Below are 12,191 nucleotides of genomic sequence, written 5' to 3' on the forward strand. Positions count from 1 at the left end.
CAAACGCGTCGATCTTCTCTTCCTCATCTTCGAATGCTCCCGGACACAATAGGCACAATTCTGTGAATCGTCTTTCGTACGTGGTAATATCAAATCCTTGGGTTCGTAACCCTCTAAGTTCTGTCTTGAGCTTATTGACCCCGGTTCTGGGACGGTACTTCTCGTTCATCAAGTGCTTGAATGCTGACCACGGTAGTGCGTATGCATCGTCTTGTCCCACTTGTTCTAGATAGGTATTCCACCATGTTAACGCAGAACCTGTGAAGGTATGCGTAGCGTACTTCACTTTGTCCTCTTCAGTACACTTACTTATGGCAAACACCGATTCGACCTTCTCGGTCCACCGTTTCAATCTGATCGGTCCTTCGGTTCCATCAAATTCCAAAGGTTTGCAGGCAGTGAATTCTTTGTAGGTGCATCCTACACGATTTCCTGTACTGCTAGATCCAAGGTTATTGTTGGTATGTAGCACAGCCTGTACTGCGGCTATGTTTGAAGCCAGAAAAGTACGGAATTCCTCTTCATTCATATTCACGGTGTGTCGAGTAGTCGGTGCCATTTCCTTCAAAATAGTCAAATGGAACAAGTTAATCATACAGAATATTAAGAGTAGTTAATAGTATTTCGTAGCATAATATGAACTCATTTATAAAAGCTTTTTCTTCATATTAGCATTTTATAAGTTTAAATTCGGGTAGTACCTACCCGTTAAGTTCATACTTAGTAGCTAATATACAATTCAACTACTACAATTCTATATGAAAAACTGATTATAATAATATTTCGCGTTCAAACTTTTATACAATATTTTACAAACTTACAATACCGCTTATTTTACATAAAGCATGAAATATAGCACATAATAACTTTGATACAAGATAGTTGTGAAGATAATTCTAGCTAGTACACAAGTCGTTCAGCAAAGGCAATAAAGACACGTAATTCATACGTCCAGAAACAAGTCATGCATTCTGGTTTTACTAGGACTACTTCCCATCCTTGGTCTTGTGCAACATAACCGTTATGGTCGTTGATAAGACAGCGTGTTGTAACGTCGTCAAAGGGACGAGGGTTACGTAATGTCCAACAGTCCCGTAATAATCTAAAAACCTCATTTCTTACCCCAATTACCGACTCCGTCACTTGTGGAAACGTTTTGTTTAATAGTTGTAGCCCGATGTCCGGGTAGGTCTCTTAAAATATTGGGTTGTCTATCCATTTTGTGTTTTTAAACTGTAAAATAGACAAGAGTTAGATTCATAAAAAAATACTTATTAATACAAGCAATTTTTACATATATCATAAAGCATAAGAACACTATATTACATATATTACACCACACGAATACAACTATCTTATTCCGACTCGCTCATTTCTTCTTCTTCGGTTTTGGTTCGTTTTGCCAAGTTTCTAGGGATATATGATGTTCCCCTAATACGAGCCGTCGTTGTCCACATTGGTTTTGAAAAACCTGGTGGTTTAGAGGTTCCCGGGTCATTGTTACAACTTAAGAACTTCGGGGGTTGACGATACATATAAAGTTCATCGGGGTTGGAATTAGATTTCTCTATTTTTATGCCCTTTCCCTTATTATTTTCTTTTGCCTTTTTAAATTCAGTTGGGGTAATTTCTATAACATCATTGGAATTCTCGTCGGAATCCGATTCATCGGAGAATTGGTAATCCTCCCAATATTTTGCTTCCTTGGCGGAAACACCATTGACCATAATTAACCTTGGTCGGTTGGTTGAGGATTCTCTTTTACTTAACCGTTTTATTATTTCCCCCACCGGTTCCGATTCTTCTTCCGGTTCCGATTCTTCTTCCGGTTCCGACTCTTCTTCCGGTTCCGACTCTTCTTCCGGTTCCTCTTCGGGAACTTGTGAATCAGTCCACGAATCATTCCAATTTTCATTTGACTCTTCATTATTATTAGGTGAGTCAATGGGACTTGTTCTAGAGGTAGACATCTATCACATAATATCAAACACGTTAAGAGATTAATATATCACATAATATTCATATGTTAAAAATATATAGTTTCCAACAAAAATGTTAAGCAATCATTTTTAAAGAAAACACGGTCGAAGTCCAGAATCACTAATGCATCCTAACAAACTCGATAAGACACACTAATGCAAATTTTCTGGTTCTCTAAGACCAACGCTCGGATACCAACTGAAATGTCCCGTTCTTATTGATTTAAAACGTTCCATATTAATTGATTTCGTTGCGAGGTTTTGACCTCTATATGAGACGTTTTTCAAAGACTGCATTCATTTTTAAAACAAACCATAACCTTTATTTCATAAATAAAGGTTTAAAAAGCTTTACGTAGATTATCAAATAATGATAATCTAAAATATCCTGTTTACACACGACCATTACATAATGGTTTACAATACAAATATGTTACATCGAAATCAGTTTCTTGAATGCAGTTTTTACACAATATCATACAAACATGGACTCCAAATCTTGTCCTTATTTTAGTATGCAACAGCGGAAGCTCTTAATATTCACCTGAGAATAAACATGCTTTAAACGTCAACAAAAATGTTGGTGAGTTATAGGTTTAACCTATATATATCAAATCGTAACAATAGACCACAAGATTTCATATTTCAATACACATCCCATACATAGAGATAAAAATCATTCATATGGTGAACACCTGGTAACCGACAATAACAAGATGCATATATAAGAATATCCCCATCATTCCGGGACACCCTTCGGATATGATATAAATTTCGAAGTACTAAAGCATCCGGTACTTTGGATGGGGTTTGTTAGGCCCAATAGATCTATCTTTAGGATTCGCGTCAATTAGGGTGTCTGTTCCCTAATTCTTAGATTACCAGACTTAATAAAAAGGGGCATATTCGATTTCGATAATTCAACCATAGAATGTAGTTTCACGTACTTGTGTCTATTTTGTAAATCATTTATAAAACCTGCATGTATTCTCATCCCAAAAATATTAGATTTTAAAAGTGGGACTATAACTCACTTTCACAGATTTTTACTTCGTCGGGAAGTAAGACTTGGCCACTGTTGATTCACGAACCTATAACAATATATACATATATATTAAAGTATGTTCAAAATATATTTACAACACTTTTAATATATTTTGATGTTTTAAGTTTATTAAGTCAGCTGTCCTCGTTAGTAACCTATAACTAGTTGTCCACAGTTAGATGTACAGAAATAAATCGATAAATATTATCTTGAATCAATCCACGACCCAGTGTATACGTATCTCAGTATTGATCACAACTCAAACTATATATATTTTGGAATCAACCTCAACCCTGTATAGCTAACTCCAACATTCACATATAGAGTGTCTATGGTTGTTCCGAAATATATATAGATGTGTCGACATGATAGGTCGAAACATTGTATACGTGTCTATGGTATCTCAAGATTACATAATATACAATACAAGTTGATTAAGTTATGGTTGGAATAGATTTGTTACCAATTTTCACGTAGCTAAAATGAGAAAAATTATCCAATCTTGTTTTACCCATAACTTCTTCATTTTAAATCCGTTTTGAGTGAACCAAATTGCTATGGTTTCATATTGAACTCTATTTTATGAATCTAAACAGAAAAAGTATAGGTTTATAGTCGGAAAAATAAGTTACAAGTCGTTTTTGTAAAGGTAGTCATTTCAGTCGAAAGAACGACGTCTAGATGACCATTTTAGAAAACATACTTCCACTTTGAGTTTAACCATAATTTTTGGATATAGTTTCATGTTCATAATAAAAATCATTTTCTCAGAATAACAACTTTTAAATCAAAGTTTATCATAGTTTTTAATTAACTAACCCAAAACAGCCCGCGGTGTTACTACGACGGCGTAAATCCGGTTTTACGGTGTTTTTCGTGTTTCCAGGTTTTAAATCATTAAGTTAGCATATCATATAGATATAGAACATGTGTTTAGTTGATTTTAAAAGTCAAGTTAGAAGGATTAACTTTTGTTTGCGAACAAGTTTAGAATTAACTAAACTATGTTCTAGTGATTACAAGTTTAAACCTTCGAATAAGATAGCTTTATATGTATGAATCGAATGATGTTATGAACATCATTACTACCTTAATTTCCTTGGATAAACCTACTGGAAAAGAGAAAAATGGATCTAGCTTCAATGGATCCTTGGATGGCTCGAAATTCTTGAAGCAGAATCATGACACGAAAACAAGTTCAAGTAAGATCATCACTTGAAATAAGATTGTTATAGTTATAGAAATTGAACCAAAGTTTGAATATGATTATTACCTTGTATTAGAATGATAACCTACTGTAAGAAACAAAGATTTCTTGAGGTTGGATGATCACCTTACAAGATTGGAAGTGAGCTAGCAAACTTGAAAGTATTCTTGATTTTATGAAACTAGAACTTTTGGAATTTATGAAGAACACTTAGAACTTGAAGATAGAACTTGAGAGAGATCAATTAGATGAAGAAAATTGAAGAATGAAAGTGTTTGTAGGTGTTTTTGGTCGTTGGTGTATGGATTAGATATAAAGGATATGTAATTTTGTTTTCATGTAAATAAGTCATGAATGATTAATCATATTTTTGTAATTTTATGAGATATTTCATGCTAGTTGCCAAATGATGGTTCCCACATGTGTTAGGTGACTCACATGGGCTGCTAAGAGCTGATCATTGGAGTGTATATACAAATAGTACATACATCTAAAAGCTGTGTATTGTACGAGTACGAATACGGGTGCATACGAGTAGAATTGTTGATGAAACTGAACGAGGATATAATTGTAAGCATTTTTGTTAAGTAGAAGTATTTTGATAAGTGTATTGAAGTCTTTCAAAAGTGTATAAATACATATTAAAACACTACATGTATATACATTTTAACTGAGTCGTTAAGTCATCGTTAGTCGTTACATGTAAGTGTTGTTTTGAAACATTTATGTTAACGATCTTGTTAAATGTTGTTAACCCAATGTTTATAATATCAAATGAGATTTTAAATTACTATATTATCATGATATTATCATGTATGAATATCTCTTAATATGATATATATACATTAAATGTCTTTACAACGATAATCGTTATATATATGTCTCGTTTAAAAATCATTAAGTTAGTAGTCTTGTTTTTACATATGTAGTTCATTGTTAATATACTTTATGATATGTTTTCTTATCATAGTATCATGTTAACTATATATATATATCCATATATATGTCATCATATAGTTTTTACAAGTTTTAACGTTCGTGAATCACCGATCAACTTGGGTGGTCAATTGTCTATATGAAACATATTTCAATTAATCAAGTCTTAACAAGTTTGATTGCTTAACATGTTGGAAACATTTAATCATGTAAATATCAATCTCAATTAATATATATAAACATGGAAAAGTTCAGGTCACTACAGAAGGATGGTACATTCAGGTTGTGTATCGACTACCGAGAGTTGAACAAACTTACCATCAAGAACCGCTACCCACTACTGAGAATCGACAACTTATTTGATCAACTACAAAGCTCGTCGGTTTATTCGAAGATCGATTTACGTTTTGGGTATCATCAAATGCGGGTGAAGGAGGATGACATTCTGAAGACTGCTTTTAGGACGCATTACGGTCATTACGAGTTTATGGTTATGCCATTTGGGTTGACTAACGCACCAGCTGTGTTCATGGACCTCATGAACTGAATGTGTGGACCATACCTTGACAAGTTTGTCATTGTTTTCATCGATGACATACTTATTTACTCAAAGAATGACCAAGAGCACGAAGAACATTTGAGAAAAGTGCTAGAGTTGTTAAGGAAAGAAAAACTGTACGCTAAGTTTTCAAAGTGTGCATTTTGGTTAGAAGAAGTTCAATTCCTCGGTCATATAGTGAACAAAGAAGGTATTTAGTTGGATCCAGCAAAGATTGAAACCGTTGAAAAATGGGAAATCCCGAAAACTCCGAAGCATATACGCCAATTTTTAGGACTAGCTGGTTACTACAGAAGATTCATCCAAGATTTTTCCGGAATAGCAAAACCCTTGACTGCATTAACGCATAAAGGGAAGAAATTTGAATGGAAGGATGAACAAGAGAAAGCGTTTCAATTATTGAAAAAAAAGTTAACTATGGCACCTATATTGTCATTACCTGAAGGGAATGATGATTTTGTGATATATTGTGATGCCTCAAAGCAAGGTCTTAGTTGTGTATTAATGCAACGAACGAAGGTAATCGCTTATGCGTCTAGACAATTGAAGATTCACGAGCAGAATTATACGACGCATGATTTGGAATTAGGCGCAGTTATTTTTGCATTAAAGACTTGGAGGCACTACTTATATGGGGTCAAAAGTATTATATATACCGACCACAAAAGTCTTCAACACATATTTAATCAGAAACAACTGAATATGAGGCAGCGTAGGTGGATTGAATTGTTGAATGATTACGACTTTGAGATTCGTTACCACCCGGGGAAGGAAAATGTGGTAGCCGACGCCTTGAGCAGAAAGGACAGAGAACCCATTCGAGTAAAAGCTATGAATATAATGATTCACACTAACCTTACTACTCAAATAAAGGAGGCGCAACAAGGAGTTTTAAAAGAGGGAAATTTAATGGATGAAATACCCAAAGGATCGGAGAAGCATCTTAATATTCGGGAAGACGGAACCCGGTATAGGGCTGAAAGAATTTGGGTACCAAAATTTGGAGATATGAGAGAAATGGTACTTAGAGAAGCTCATAAAACCAGATACTCAATACATCGTAGAACGGGGAAGATGTACAAGGATCTTAAGAAACATTTTTGGTGGCAAGGTATGAAAGCCGATGTTGCTAAATATGTAGGAGAATGTTTGACGTGTTCTAAGGTCAAAGCTGAGCATCAGAAACCATCAGGTCTACTTCAACAACCCGAAATTCCGGAATGGAAATGGGAAAACATTACCATGGATTTCATCACTAAATTGCCAAGGACTACAAGTAGTTTGGATACTATTTGGGTAATAGTTGATCGTCTCACCAAATCAGCACACTTCCCGCCAATAAGAGAATATGACAAGATGGAGAAGTTAGCACGACTGAATTTGAAGGAATTCGTCTCCATACATGGAATACCAATCTCTATTATCTCTGATAGGGATGGCAGATTTATTTCAAGATTCTGGCAGACATTACAGCAAGCATTAGGAACTCGTCTAGACATGAGTACTGCCTATCATCCACAAACTGATGGGCAGAGCGAAATGACGATACAAACGCTTGAAGACATGCTACGAGCATGTGTTATTGATTTCGGAAACATTTGGGATCGACACCTTCCGTTAGCAGAATTTTCCTACAACAACAGCTACCATTCAAGCATTGAGATGGCGCCGTTTGAAGTGCTTTATGGTAGAAAGTGCAGGTCTCTGATTTGTTGGAGTGAAGTGGGGGATAGACAGATTACGGGTTCGGAGATAATACAGGAAACTACCGAGAAGATCATCCAAATTCAACAACGATTGAAAACCGCCCAAAGTCGACAAAAGAGCTACGCTTGAAATGTCCCGTTCTTATTGATTAAAAACGTTCCATATTAATTGATTTCGTTGCGAGGTTTTGACCTCTATATGAGACGTTTTTCAAAGACTGCATTCATTTTTAAAACAAACCATAACCTTTATTTCATAAATAAAGGTTTAAAAAGCTTTACGTAGATTATCAAATAATGATAATCTAAAATATCCTGTTTACACACGACCATTACATAATGGTTTACAATACAAATATGTTACATCGAAATCAGTTTCTTGAATGCAGTTTTTACACAATATCATACAAATATGGACTCCAAATCTTGTCCTTATTTTAGTATGCAACAGCGGAAGCTCTTAATATTCACCTGAGAATAAACATGCTTTAAACGTCAACAAAAATGTTGGTGAGTTATAGGTTTAACCTATATATATCAAATCGTAACAATAGACCACAAGATTTCATATTTCAATACACATCCCATACATAGAGATAAAAAATCATTCATATGGTGAACACCTGGTAACCGACATTAACAAGATGCATATATAAGAATATCTCCATCATTCCGGGACACCCTTCGGATATGATATAAATTTCGAAGTACTAAAGCATCCGGTACTTTGGATGGGGTTTGTTAGGCCCAATAGATCTATCTTTAGGATTCGCGTCAATTAGGGTGTCTGTTCCCTAATTCTTAGATTACCAGACTTAATAAAAAGGAGCATATTCGATTTTGATAATTCAACCATAGAATGTAGTTTCACGTACTTGTGTCTATTTTGTAAATCATTTATAAAACCTGCATGTATTCTCATCCCAAAAATATTAGATTTTAAAAGTGGGACTATAACTCACTTTCACAGATTTTTACTTCGTCGGGAAGTAAGACTTGGCCACTGGTTGATTCACGAACCTATAACAATATATACATATATATCAAAGTATGTTCAAAATATATTTACAACACTTTTAATATATTTTGATGTTTTAAGTTTATTAAGTCAGCTGTCCTCGTTAGTAACCTACAACTAGTTGTCCACAGTTAGATGTACAGAAATAAATCGATAAATATTATCTTGAATCAATCCACGACCCAGTGTATACGTATCTCAGTATTGATCACAACTCAAACTATATATATTTTGGAATCAACCTCAACCCTGTATAGCTAACTCCAACATTCACATATAGAGTGTCTATGGTTGTTCCGAAATATATATAGATGTGTCGACATGATAGGTCGAAACATTGTATACGTGTCTATGGTATCTCAAGATTACATAATATACGATACAAGTTGATTAAGTTATGGTTGGAATAGATTTGTTACCAATTTTCACGTAGCTAAAATGAGAAAAATTATCCAATCTTGTTTTACCCATAACTTCTTCATTTTAAATCCGTTTTGAGTGAATAAAATTGCTATGGTTTCATATTGAACTCTATTTTATGAATCTAAACAGAAAAGTATAGGTTTATAGTCGGAAAAATAAGTTACAAGTCGTTTTTGTAAAGGTAGTCATTTCAGTCGAAAGAACGACGTCTAGATGACCATTTTAGAAAACATACTTCCACTTTGAGTTTAATCATAATTTTTGGATATAGTTTCATGTTCATAATAAAAATCATTTTCTCAGAATAACAACTTTTAAATCAAAGTTTATCATAGGTTTTAATTAACTAACCCAAAATAGCCCGCGGTGTTACTACGACGGCGTAAATCCGGTTTTACTGTGTTTTTCGTGTTTCCAGGTTTTAAATCATTAAGTTAGCATATCATATAGATATAGAACATGTGTTTAGTTGATTTTAAAAGTCAAGTTAGAAGGATTAACTTTTGTTTGCGAACAAGTTTAGAATTAACTAAACTATGTTCTAGTGATTACAAGTTTAAACCTTCGAATAAGATAGCTTTATATGTATGAATCGAATGATGTTATGAACATCATTACTACCTTAATTTTCTTGGATAAACCTACTGGAAAAGAGAAAAATGGATCTAGCTTCAATGGATCCTTGGATGGCTCGAAGTTCTTGAAGCAGAATCATGACACGAAAACAAGTTCAAGTAAGATCATCACTTGAAATAAGATTGTTATAGTTATAGAAATTGAACCAAAGTTTGAATATGATTATTACCTTGTATTAGAATGATAACCTACTGTAAGAAACAAAGATTTCTTGAGGTTGGATGATCACCTTACAAGATTGGAAGTGAGCTAGCAAACTTGAAAGTATTCTTGCTTTTATGAAACTAGAACTTTTGGAATTTATGAAGAACACTTAGAACTTGAAGATAGAACTTGAGAGAGATCAATTAGATGAAGAAAATTGAAGAATTAAAGTGTTTTTAGGTGTTTTTGGTCGTTGGTGTATGGATTAGATATAAAGGATATGTAATTTTGTTTTCATGTAAATAAGTCATGAATGATTACTCATATTTTTGTAATTTTATGAGATATTTCATGCTAGTTGCCAAATGATGGTTCCCACATGTGTTAGGTGACTCACATGGGCTGCTAAGAGCTGATCATTGGAGTGTATATACCAATAGTACATACATCTAAAAGCTGTGTATTGTACGAGTACGAATACGGGTGCATACGAGTAGAATTGTTGATGAAACTGAACGAGGATGTAATTGTAAGCATTTTTGTTAAGTAGAAGTATTTTGATAAGTGTATTGAAGTCTTTCAAAAGTTTATAAATACATATTAAAACACTACATGTATATACATTTTAACTGAGTCGTTAAGTCATCGTTAGTCGTTACATGTAAGTGTTGTTTTGAAACCTTTAGGTTAACGATCTTGTTAAATGTTGTTAACCCAATGTTTATAATATCAAATGAGATTTTAAATTATTATATTATCATGATATTATCATGTATGAATATCTCTTAATATGATATATATACATTAAATATCTTTACAACGATAATCGTTACATATATGTCTCGTTTAAAAATCATTAAGTTAGTAGTCTTGTTTTTACATATGTAGTTCATTGTTAATATACTTTATGATATGTTTTCTTATCATAGTATCATGTTAACTATATATATATCCATATATATGTCATCATATAGTTTTTACAAGTTTTAACGTTCGTGAATCACCGATCAACTTGGGTGGTCAATTGTCTATATGAAACATATTTCAATTAATCAAGTCTTAACAAGTTTGATTGCTTAACATGTTGGAAACATTTAATCATGTAAATATCAATCTCAATTAATATATATAAACATGGAAAAGTTCGGGTCACTACAGTACCTACCCGTTAAATAAATTTCGTCCCGAAATTTTAAGCTGTTGAAGGTGTTGACGAATCTTCTGGAAATAGATGCGGGTATTTCTTCTTCATCTGATCTTCACGCTCCTAGGTGAACTCAGGTCCTCTACGAGCATTCCATCGAACCTTAACAATTGGTATCTTGTTTTGCTTAAGTCTTTTAACCTCACGATCCATTATTTCGACGGGTTCTTCGATGAATTGAAGTTTTTCGTTGATTTGGATTTCATCTAACGGAATAGTGAGATCTTCTTTAGCAAAACATTTCTTTAAATTCGAGACGTGGAAAGTGTTATGTACAGCCGCGAGTTGTTGAGGTAACTCTAGTCGGTAAGCTACTGGTCCGACACGATCAATAATCTTGAATGGTCCAATATACCTTGGATTTAATTTCCCTCATTTACCAAATCGAACAACGCCTTTCCAAGGTGCAACTTTAAGCATAACCATCTCTCCAATTTCAAATTCTATATCTTTTATTTTAATGTCAGCGTAGCTCTTTTGTCGACTTTGGGCGGTTTTCAACCGTTGTTGAATTTGGATGATCTTTGTAGTGACCCAAACTTTTCCATGTTTATATATATTAATTGAGATTGATATTTACATGATTAAATGTTTCCAACATGTTAAGCAATCAAACTTGTTAAGACTTGATTAATTGAAATATGTTTCATATAGACAATTGACCACCCAAGTTGACCGGTGATTCACGAACGTTAAAACTTGTAAAAACTATATGATGACATGTATATGGATATATATATAGTTAACATGATACTATTATAAGTAAACATATCATTAAGTATATTAACAATGAACTACATATGTAAAAACAAGACTACTAACTTAATGATTTTTAAACGAGACATATATGTAACGATTATCGTTGTAAAGACATTTAATGTATATATATCATATTAAGAGATATTCATACATGATAATATCATGATAATATAATAATTTAAAATCTCATTTGATATTATAAACATTGGGTTAACAACATTTAACAAGATCGTTAACCTAAAGGTTTCAAAACAACACTTACATGTAACGACTAACGATGACTTAACGACTCAGTTAAAATGTATATACATGTAGTGTTTTAATATGTATTTATAAACTTTTGAAAGACTTCAATACACTTATCAAAATACTTCTACTTAACAAAAATGCTTACAATTACATCCTCGTTCAGTTTCATCAACAATTCTACTCGTATGCACCCGTATTCGTACTCGTACAATACACAGCTTATAGATTTATGTACTATTGGTATATACACTCCAATGATCAGCTCTTAGCAGCCCATGTGAGTCACCTAACACATGTGGGAACCATCATTTGGCAACTAGCATGAA

This window comes from Rutidosis leptorrhynchoides, chromosome 11 (assembly GCF_046630445.1).
Source record: "Rutidosis leptorrhynchoides isolate AG116_Rl617_1_P2 chromosome 11, CSIRO_AGI_Rlap_v1, whole genome shotgun sequence".
Classification (NCBI taxonomy): Eukaryota; Viridiplantae; Streptophyta; class Magnoliopsida; order Asterales; family Asteraceae; genus Rutidosis; species Rutidosis leptorrhynchoides.